This window comes from Procambarus clarkii, chromosome 49 (genome assembly GCF_040958095.1).
Source record: "Procambarus clarkii isolate CNS0578487 chromosome 49, FALCON_Pclarkii_2.0, whole genome shotgun sequence".
Classification (NCBI taxonomy): domain Eukaryota; kingdom Metazoa; phylum Arthropoda; class Malacostraca; order Decapoda; family Cambaridae; genus Procambarus; species Procambarus clarkii.
Window position 1 is genome coordinate 13,776,879 of NC_091198.1, and position 12,314 is coordinate 13,789,192.

Sequence of the window (12,314 nt, forward strand, 5' to 3'; positions counted from 1 at the left end):
TCTAAACCCTAGGCAATAAGTTAATATTAGCTTCTGGGTTTTCCAAGAATCGTCGTTCATAACTAAATAAAAATCTCGGTAATAGCATCGGCTGCTATTTGACCTTGTTTCTGTTGTACACATCCAGTATTATATTTGTGCAAAATGTATAGTTTACTACTGAGTTTGAGTATAGTACTTAAATAATATATTGTAAATCAATAGTTATATTTATCAGCCTCAATATTATAAGTAAATAATGTACTGTCATTACTACAGTATTGAGTCTGTCTGTCTCTTTTTTTATGGTTCACTTTTAACACTTCCTAATTTTGATGGTGTGTTAATGTGTTATCGACTGATTTTGTTTGATTGTTCACCTAAATTAATATTTTAAGTATATAAATAGATTTGCAAACCCCAAATAAATACTGTACTGTATAAATTTTTTAACCTGTTGTCACAAATTATGGTTCACTTTCAAAATTTATTTAATAAAATGTAAGTTATTATTTCTTTCTAGAGTTATATAAAGCTATCTTTTTCCCACATTTACATATACAAAAAATTTATTATTTATGATCACAAATACATGCACCTGTAGAAACGTTTATTAACTAAGTAATGCCTCGCACACTCCACATTATTTATAGTGTGCCTTTACTCAAGAACATTCATGTGTGAATATGTTGATATAAAAACAATGGTGTAAACCAATAATTAAGTTTGCAAACTGAACACGAGTACTGACTGTATAAACTTTTTATATATTGCACTGCCAACGGTTGATCATTGAACACTCAAAATATGCTTCACTTATACAATGAATTTTAAACCTGTGTATACCAGGATTATTAGTGTATGCATATTGCCAAATAATACTAAATGAAAGATGGGTATATTGTTGATCAAAATATAAATGCCTATACCTGTACTGATAAAAATCCTTTACAGATGAATGATATAGCCTGGATAAACATTTTGCGAGTGCCAATGATTTGGTCACCTTCACATTTATAAATATCTCTGTAGATGCTTCATATATAGAATATATATTGGTTTCATTTTATAGAATAATGTTTCATTCCATACATATCATAAGTTATCTAAAAATACTGTATATTAATGTTAATTTTAGAATCGATTTGAAGACAACCTTAGGTTGCGTCTTTCCTAAAAATGTGTTCAGCATGCCAGTGTTATAATAGAAGGCCATGTTACCATACTACTCACTATATAAACTATATATATAGAGAGAATATACTTGAGGATCTTGACACTGCAATAAAGATAATATGATGATGCATACTCAAATACAGTGCTGTGTGTACCTTAATTCAGGAACATGGACTCGTATGGATTATTGCTTATGACACAGGTAACGTATATACAGTACTAAAGATATAGGAATGCTAGCTGAGTTTCATTCACTGCTTAAAAAGATCAGTTTCATTCTCACTTACACAAATTGAAAGAAATTTGACAACAAAAAAGTCCATATTTTTCCTGCAAGATAAATATGGATAAAATAAATAATAAATAAATATAGATAAATATAAAACTGCACGATATGTTATTAACCATACCAGCTTGGCAACCAGGGCTAGGAAATGAAGACATGAGCAGAAGACAAAAGTAGTATTATGCTACTCTTATTTACCTTCCAACTCAAACTTTACTATGAAGAAGTAGCATGAGACATTCTTAAAAGTTACTCGGGAATATTAGTTATTCTTGATTGACTTTTAAGAACGTCTCTTGCTAGTTGTTCATAGTGAAGCTGTAAGTTGGAAAGAAATAAGAGTAGCATGATGATACTGTTGTCTTGTGCTCATGTTTTATACCCTAGCCCGGTCACCAAGCTGGTATGGTGGATTGTTTGGAAGCTGGTATTACCTGCAGCCATTGCAAGAACAGATATTAATTAAGGTATGCCTTAGATATATTAAAAGACTTCATTGTATCATATAAAATACTGCACACAATGGATCAAGTGGTTAATATCTGCAATGCAGTTTTGCTCTAGTATTCTAAGATTTTGTACAAGCCCTTACCAAAGGTGTATGATTTATGAAATGTACAGTATAGGGACTCACTTGTGTATACTACTATACAATATATACAGACTGTGTAATGTGTGTGTATGTATATGTATGTTTATATACATATACACGACTTACGAATTTAATCCCAAGACCTCGACTTACTAATTTAATCCGTTCCAAGAGACAGGTCGTAAGTCAAAAATCTGTAAGTCAAAATGAATTTTTCCATAAGAAATAATGTAAATTGAATTAATCCGTTCCACACCCCCCAAAAATATTAACTTAAAAATACATTTTATATCGAATAACACTCATTTTGTACTAGCCACAATAAAGTACTGCATATATATCTTACCTTGAATGAGGATTCTTGTTGGCCTATGGAAGACGGTGAGGAGGAGAGGTGTTAGTATATGGAGGAGGAGTCCCTTTCTATTATAACATCAGGCAGTGATGACTTTTTTGGGGTACTCTCTCTCTCCTACCTTTTGCCTGCATACCACTAGGACCTGCTTGTGGCTCACTGCTTGTTTTTCTCAATAAAAACCTGTCTAGCGACACTTGTTTTTTCCTATGTTGTAACACTTGTTTGAAGCGAGACATCACATTGTCATTAAAAATATTGATTCAATGGCCTGATACAGCTTGATTTGGGTGACACTTTTCAACAAAACTTTGCAATTCTTCACATACTGCACACTTTTTATTAATAAATGAGAAAGGGACATCCTCTACTCGATATCAATATCCCTCATCCCATACTTACGAATGTTAATGTTGAATGTTACCGTATTAACACCATGTTTACGAATGATCTCTTGTTTTTCCTCTATGGTTATCCTCACATGTGTTTTCTTAGGTTGACTTACCACTGACTTTCTTGGGACTCATGACGTGATATATAATACATGTAATTACTTTTATATTAAAATCCAAAAATGCACAAAAATATTGAAATTCCTTAAAAGCACAATCGTTACTAAGCGGGCGGCTCTGGTAAACTGAGGAGGGGCAGGGTTGGCCATGCCACCAGGAACCACGCGATCGGTTGACCCATACGCGAATCAACAAAGTCGCTAATCGAGGCAAAGGTCGTAAGTCGAGTCGCATTTTACGACAAAATTTACATCGTAACTCAAAAAATTCGTAAGTAGGGGCAGTCGTAAGTCGAGGTGCCATTGTGTAGTACAGTGGTACCTAGGAACACAAGTGTCCCTGTAAGCGAGTTTTTCGGAATACGAGCAGGATTTCCTTGGAAAATGTGTCTCGGAGGGCGAGGGTTACCTCGGAACACGAGTTTGTTGATACGTGTACAGGCCGACTAGCGCATGGTGGCACGGCGATCGCGCCTCAGTTTACCAGTGTCTCGCGCCCAGTGACTATCCCACCTGAATTCTTCACAAGGATTTACAGTTTTTTGTCGTTTTTTTTGGCCATTTGAGCATAAAAGTTGTCATTATATATCTCGCCATTGGTCTCAAGAAAGCCATTGTAAGGTTCAACCTAAGAAAATAGCTGTGAGTAGATTAAGAAAATGTGTGAAGTATGGGAAGAAATGCAAAGTTTTTTTGAAAAAACTCGCCCAGATAAAGCTGTAGCAGGCCGTTGAATTTTCAGGACGAGCGTGTGTCTTTCTTTCCGCTCACCCCTTACGGTCGCTTGTCCCTCGATAGAATTCTTGATGAATCGGATACTTTCGATATTGTCAATATTTATATTGAAAAATATAAATATTTCGATATTTAAAAGGTCAATGGACCTTTTAAATGACAATGTGATGTCTTAATACAGACAAGTGTTAAAATGTAGGGAAAAGCAAGTGTCTTTGGACAGATTCTTAGTAAAACAAGCAAGTCCTAGTGGTATGCAGGCAAAATGTGCCAGTGTGTGCATACCAGTGAAGTCCTCACTGCTTGATGTTATAATGGAAGGAGACTCCCCTTCCAAACAGTAACACTTCTACTCCTCCCTCCTCCTCACATCTTCCATACACCAACAGCAGTCCTCAGCAAGGGTAAGTAATAACTTGAACATAGTTTTGTAGGTTTAGATGAATTAGGTATAAAAATTTAGTTTGATGTAGGGTTTTTGGGGTAGTCAGGAACGGATTAATTCATTTCCCATTATTTCTTATGGGGAAATTAGCTTCGGAATACGAGTTTTCGGAATACGAGCCGTCTCCAGGAACGAATTAAACTCTTAAACTGAGGTACCCCTGTGTGTGTGTGTATATATATATATATATATATATATATATATATATATATATATATATATATATATATATATATATATATATATATGTCGTACCTAGTAGCCAGAACACATTTCTCAGCCTACTATGCAATGCCCGAATTGCCTAATAAGCCAAGTTTTTATGAATTAATGTTTTTTCGACTACCTAACCTACCTAACCTAACTTTTTCGGCTACCTAACCTAACCTAACCACTAAAGATAGGTTAGGTTAGGTAGGGTTGGTTAGGTTCTGTCATATATCTACGTTACTTTTAACTCCAATAAAAAAATATTGACCTCATACACGATGAAATGGATAGCTTTATCATTTCATAAGAAAAAAATTAGAGAAAATATATTAATTCAGGAAAACTTGGCTTATTAGGCAAATTGGGGCTTGCATAGTAGGCCGAGTACGACGTTCTGGCTACTAGGTACGACATATATATATATATATATATATATATATATATATATATATATATATATATATATATATATATATATGTCGTACCTAGTAGCCAGAACTCACTTCTCAGCCTACTATTCAAAGCCCGATTTGCCTAATAAGCCAAGTTTTCCTGAATTAATATATTTACTATAATTTTTTTCTTATGAAATGATAAATCAACCCTTTTCTCTATGTATGAGGTCAATTTTTTTTTATTGGAGTTAAAATTAACGTAGATATATGACCGAACCTAACCAACCCTACCTAACCTAACCTATCCTATATTTATAGGTAAGGTTAGGTTAGGTAGCCAAAAAAAGCTAGGTTAGGTTAGGTTAGGTAGGTTAGGTAGACGAAAAAACATTAATTCATGAAAACTTGGCTTATTAGGCAAATCGGGCCTTGAATAGTAGGCTGAGAAGTGCGTTCTGGCTATTAGGTACGACATATATATATATATATATATATACACATATATATATATATATATATACATATATATATATATATATATATACATATATATATATATATATATATATATATATATATATATATATATATATATATATATATATATATACATATATATATATATATATATATATATATACATATATATATATACAGTGGTACCTCGCATAACGATTGCCCCAAAAGACGAATATTTTGGGTAACGAACGGCCCGATCGGCGTCAAATCGTCCCTTATGACGAACGCTGGTTTGAGTAACGTCAACACCACATGGTGGGGTCGCGCTGCTTCTTGCACATTCTTAGACGCCTCCGACGATGCACATAAATTATGTTGTTCTTGTTTAAAGATGCTAATGATGCTGGGATATAAAAGGGTGACTACTGAGATGTTGCAAAGCATTGACGTTTTTGTAGGAAAAAAGAAATTAAATGTCTGATATACAACAAATGTCAAAAAGGTTCGTTCGGTGTTCGGCAGGTAGGCTGCTCCATTATAACAATCTTTTCTTTGTTTCAAATGTGTTCCATTTGTTTTTTATTTGTCATTTGCGTCTCAATAATGGAGAAGCCTACCTTACATACACTGAATAAACCATTATGACATTTTCCTTTCTTCAAATGTGTTCAATATTTATTTTTCATTTGCCTTATAGCAAAAGGTTCGTTCGGTGGTCGGCAGGTAGGCTGCTCCATGTTTCTTACATACAAAAAACGTAAATAATAAAAAGAATGAAGAATTTTGAAAACCAGTACAAATGTCAAAAAGGTTCGTTCGGTGGTCTACAGGTCGGCTGCTCCATGTTTCTTAAAAAAAAAAAAAAAAAAAAAAACGAAAAATAAAAGAACTGTTGAAACAATTTGAAAAATGGACAAATGTCATAAAGGTTCGTTCAGTGTTTGTCGGGTAGGCTGCTCCATTATTGAGACGTAAGTGACAAATACAAAACAAATGGAACACATTTGAAACAAAGAAAGATTGTCATAATGGAGCAGCCTACCCAACAAAAACTGAACGAACCTTTTGCCATACGAATATGAAAGACAAGGGCTGCTGGCTGGGTTAGTACTGTGTGAGCAACCATTTGTGGCACACGTGCCTCTGGCTCTCAAACACCTGTCCCACACGGTGTTGAAAGACTGTGCTCAGTCGGTGCAATTCAGACCCTTTTGTTTGAAGAACATAAGGGTCATAACATTGGTGAAGCTAGGCGCAATAAGGGCTTAACACAACGGTCGGATGCCAGTGATACAGCACCTATGAGGATGATACAGCAAGCGTATCCAGGTGTAGCTCTGAGCCCCACCCTTGCCATCTCTAATGTATATAGATGATACATAGATGAATCGTTTTCTGCGTTCAGTGATGATGCATCTGATACAAGTAGCATAGATTAACAGTGTTAGCGGCTTCCATGGTGGTGGTGTTCATTGATATTTTCAAGAATACCTGAATCTTTTCCTGACTGATGGACACTCTTTGAGGCTAGCTGAATCTCTTCCTGACTGATGGACACTCTTTGAGGCTAGCTGAATCTCTTCCTGTGTGGGACCTTACAAAGCGATCTTTTCAAGACTACCTTACAAATTGAGCTTTTCCTATAATCGTTTCAATACTACTTTATGCTTTACAAGCTTGGCTACATACCACCTACAAGTACTAAAGCCAAGGGTGCACGCAAGTGCGTTATTTGCAAGCACACATAACGATGAAACAGGAAGCAAAAATCTATCTGTAGCTGGTGCAAGGAGAGCAAAGTCGCGCTGTGTACCATGGACTACTTCGTTGACTATTATGCACCTCCAAAGTACTGAGTGTGTAATACAGTGTGTTACTGTGTAAATAGTATGTGAAACTGTACATATTGTAATATTAGTGAATTATTACCACGTAATATTGTGACAATAAACATTTATTGTGGACACATTACTGACACATGTATCACAGTTTCATGGAAAATTATGAACATTCTACTGTATACATATTGTAAAGGTCACAAATATGCATCATATACGATAAATGAAACAAATAAAACCGCATTGGAAATGCATAGAAAAAATATTTGAAAATATATTTGTGGCAACACGCGGTGCTTGAATGGCCTGCGCGACCGTGTCTGGGAGCTTCACACACGGGCGACCAGGCCCTGATGACGTCACAGAGCACCTTGTCCACGCCCTCACAGCCAAAGTAAGTGGAATTTGGTAATTATTTTTACATAGACATGTTCAGGGACGGTAATTTATCATTTTACAAAGAAAATTTTTATTTTGGGGAACATTTGATGTCATGCACTCTGGGGAAATTTCACAATAAACACAGTGCATCACACTGGTTACATGGGGGACACTCGTTTTGTATGACGTCCGTTTCACATGACGAACATGGAACGGATTAAATTCGTTATGCGAGGTACCACTGTATATATATACATATATACATATATATACATATATATATATATATATATAAATATATATATATATATATATATATATATACATATATATATATATATATATATATATATATATATATATATATATATATATATATATATATATATATATACATATATATATATATATATATATATATATATATATATATATATATATATATATATATATATATATATATATATATATATATATATATATATATATATTATTAAATATGACCGAAAAAGTAAGATTAATAATTCTAACACGAATTTTCTCAATCTTTCGTACATTACGCTTCACTGTTGGAGGTAAATAAAAAATCACTTCTCCAAAATTCATTTTTATTTCTAGTCTGACGCGACACGGGCGCGTTTCGTAAAACTTATTACATTTTCAAAGACTTCACAAATACACAACTGATTAGAACTAACGTATCTCTGCTATTATATCTACATTTGAGTGAGGTGGGAGGGATGATGTGGCATATAATGATGTGGCATTAGGGGATATTAATAGGGTATTAAAAGTATCAACACAAGACAGAACAGAAACAATGGGTATTGAATAGAAGTGTTTGTAGAAAGCCTATTGGTCCATATTTCTTGATGCTTCTATATTGGAGCGGAGTCTTGAGGTGGGTAGAATATAGTTGTGCAATAATTGGCTGTTGATTGCTGGTGTTGACTTCTTGATGTGTAGTGCCTCGCAAACGTCAAGCCGCCTGCTATCGCTGTATCTATCGATGATTTCTGTGTTGTTTACTAGGATTTCTCTGGCGATGGTTTGGTTATGGGAAGAGATTATATGTTCCTTAATGGAGCCCTGTTGCTTATGCATCGTTAAACGCCTAGAAAGAGATGTTGTTGTCTTGCCTATATACTGGGTTTTTTGGAGCTTACAGTCCCCAAGTGGGCATTTGAAGGCATAGACGACGTTAGTCTCTTTTAATGCGTTCTGTTTTGTGTCTGGAGAGTTTCTCATGAGTAGGCTGGCCGTTTTTCTGGTTTTATAGTAAATCGTCAGTTGTATCCTCTGATTTTTGTCTGTAGGGATAACGTTTCTATTAACAATATCTTTCAGGACCCTTTCCTCCGTTTTATGAGCTGTGGAAAAGAAGTTCCTGTAAAATAGTCTAATAGGGGGTATAGGTGTTGTGTTAGTTGTCTCTTCAGAGGTTGCATGGCTTTTCACTTTCCTTCTTATGATGTCTTCGATGAAACCATTGGAGAAGCCGTTATTGACTAGAACCTGCCTTACCCTGCAGAGTTCTTCGTCGACTTGCTTCCATTCTGAGCTGTGGCTGAGAGCACGGTCGACGTATGCGTTAACAACACTCCTCTTGTACCTGTCAGGGCAGTCGCTGTTGGCATTTAGGCACATTCCTATGTTTGTTTCCTTAGTGTAGACTGCAGTGTGGAAACCTCCGCCCTTTTCCATGACTGTTACATCTAGAAAAGGCAGCTTCCCATCCTTTTCCGTCTCGTAAGTGAAACGCAGCACGGAACTCTGCTCAAATGCCTCCTTCAGCTCCTGCAGATGTCTGACATCAGGTACCTGTGTAAAAATGTCGTCAACATACCTGCAGTATATGGCCGGTTTCAAGTTCATGTCGACTAAGACTTTTTGCTCGATGGTACCCATGTAGAAGTTTGCAAACAGGACACCTAGGGGAGAACCCATGGCGACCCCATCTACTTGCTTATACATGTGCCCATCCGGGCTCAAGAAGGGTGCCTCTTTAGTACAAGCTTGGAGTAGTTTCCTCAGAATACTTTCTGGCATGTCAAGAGGAGTACAGGCTGGATCACGATACACTCTGTCGGCTATCATTCCGATTGTCTCGTCCACAGGTACGTTGGTAAACAGCGTTGGTAAAAGTTTGCCAGAAAGTATTCTGAGCATATGGTCCCCTGGACAATATGCAACTGAAAACTCACACCCCAGAAGTGACTCGAACCCATACTCCCAGAAGCAACGCAACTGGTATGTACAAGACGCCTTAATCCACTTGACCATCACGACCAGACATAATGAGGTGATAGCCGAGGCTATTTGAACCACCCCACCGCCGGCACTCGGATAGTTATCTTGGGCATAGCATTTTACCAAATCACCTCATTCTTAGGGGCACACGTGAGGAACACAAATGCGAACAAGCCAGAATGGTCCCCTGGACAATGTCCGGTCGTGATGGTCAAGTGGATTAAGGCGTCTTGTACATACCAGTTGCGTTGCTTCTGGGAGTATGGGTTCGAGTCACTTCTGGGGTGTGAGTTTTCAGTTGCATATTGTCCAGGGGACCATTCTGGCTTGTTCGCATTTGTGTTCCTCACGTGTGCCCCTAAGAATGAGGTGATTTGGTAAAATGCTATGCCCAAGATAACTATCCGAGTGCCGGCGGTGGGGTGGTTCAAATAGCCTCGGCTATCACCTCATTAATTATGTCCGGTCGTGATGGTCAAGTGGATTAAGGCGTCTTGTACATACCAGTTGCGTTGCTTCTGGGAGTATGGGTTCGAGTCACTTCTGGGGTGTGAGTTTTCAGTTGCATATTGTCCAGGGGACCATTCTGGCTTGTTCGCATTTGTGTTCCTCACGTGTGCCCCTAAGAATGAGGTGATTTGGTAAAATGCTATGCCCAAGATAACTATCCGAGTGCCGGCGGTGGGGTGGTTCAAATAGCCTCGGCTATCACCTCATTATGTCCGGTCGTGATGGTCAAGTGGATTAAGGCGTCTTGTACATACCAGTTGCGTTGCTTCTGGGAGTATGGGTTCGAGTCACTTCTGGGGTGTGAGTTTTCAGTTGCATATTGTCCAGGGGACCATTCTGGCTTGTTCGCATTTGTGTTCCTCACGTGTGCCCCTAAGAATGAGGTGATTTGGTAAAATGCTATGCCCAAGATAACTATCCGAGTGCCGGCGGTGGGGTGGTTCAAATAGCCTCGGCTATCACCTCATTATGTCCGGTCGTGATGGTCAAGTGGATTAAGGCGTCTTGTACATACCAGTTGCGTTGCTTCTGGGAGTATGGGTTCGAGTCACTTCTGGGGTGTGAGTTTTCAGTTGCATATTGTCCAGGGGACCATTCTGGCTTGTTCGCATTTGTGTTCCTCACGTGTGCCCCTAAGAATGAGGTGATTTGGTAAAATGCTATGCCCAAGATAACTATCCGAGTGCCGGCGGTGGGGTGGTTCAAATAGCCTCGGCTATCACCTCATTATGTCCGGTCGTGATGGTCAAGTGGATTAAGGCGTCTTGTACATACCAGTTGCGTTGCTTCTGGGAGTATGGGTTCGAGTCACTTCTGGGGTGTGAGTTTTCAGTTGCATATTGTCCAGGGGACCATTCTGGCTTGTTCGCATTTGTGTTCCTCACGTGTGCCCCTAAGAATGAGGTGATTTGGTAAAATGCTATGCCCAAGATAACTATCCGAGTGCCGGCGGTGGGGTGGTTCAAATAGCCTCGGCTATCACCTCATTATGTCCGGTCGTGATGGTCAAGTGGATTAAGGCGTCTTGTACATACCAGTTGCGTTGCTTCTGGGAGTATGGGTTCGAGTCACTTCTGGGGTGTGAGTTTTCAGTTGCATATTGTCCAGGGGACCATTCTGGCTTGTTCGCATTTGTGTTCCTCACGTGTGCCCCTAAGAATGAGGTGATTTGGTAAAATGCTATGCCCAAGATAACTATCCGAGTGCCGGCGGTGGGGTGGTTCAAATAGCCTCGGCTATCACCTCATTATGTCCGGTCGTGATGGTCAAGTGGATTAAGGCGTCTTGTACATACCAGTTGCGTTGCTTCTGGGAGTATGGGTTCGAGTCACTTCTGGGGTGTGAGTTTTCAGTTGCATATTGTCCAGGGGACCATTCTGGCTTGTTCGCATTTGTGTCCCTCACGTGTGCCCCTAAGAATGAGGTGATTTGGTAAAATGCTATGCCCAAGATAACTATCCGAGTGCCGGCGGTGGGGTGGTTCAAATAGCCTCGGCTATCACCTCATTATGTCCGGTCGTGATGGTCAAGTGGATTAAGGCGTCTTGTACATACCAGTTGCGTTGCTTCTGGGAGTATGGGTTCGAGTCACTTCTGGGGTGTGAGTTTTCAGTTGCATATTGTCCAGGGGACCATTCTGGCTTGTTCGCATTTGTGTTCCTCACGTGTGCCCCTAAGAATGAGGTGATTTGGTAAAATGCTATGCCCAAGATAACTATCCGAGTGCCGGCGGTGGGGTGGTTCAAATAGCCTCGGCTATCACCTCATTATGTCCGGTCGTGATGGTCAAGTGGATTAAGGCGTCTTGTACATACCAGTTGCGTTGCTTCTGGGAGTATGGGTTCGAGTCACTTCTGGGTTGTGAGTTTTCAGTTGCATATTGTCCAGGGGACCATTCTGGCTTGTTCGCATTTGTGTTCCTCACGTGTGCCCCTAAGAATGAGGTGATTTGGTAAAATGCTATGCCCAAGATAACTATCCGAGTGCCGGCGGTGGGGTGGTTCAAATAGCCTCGGCTATCACCTCATTATGTCCGGTCGTGATGGTCAAGTGGATTAAGGCGTCTTGTACATACCAGTTGCGTTGCTTCTGGGAGTATGGGTTCGAGTCACTTCTGGGTTGTGAGTTTTCAGTTGCATATTGTCCTGGGGACCATTCAGGCTTGTTCGCATTTGTGTTCCTCACGTGTGCCC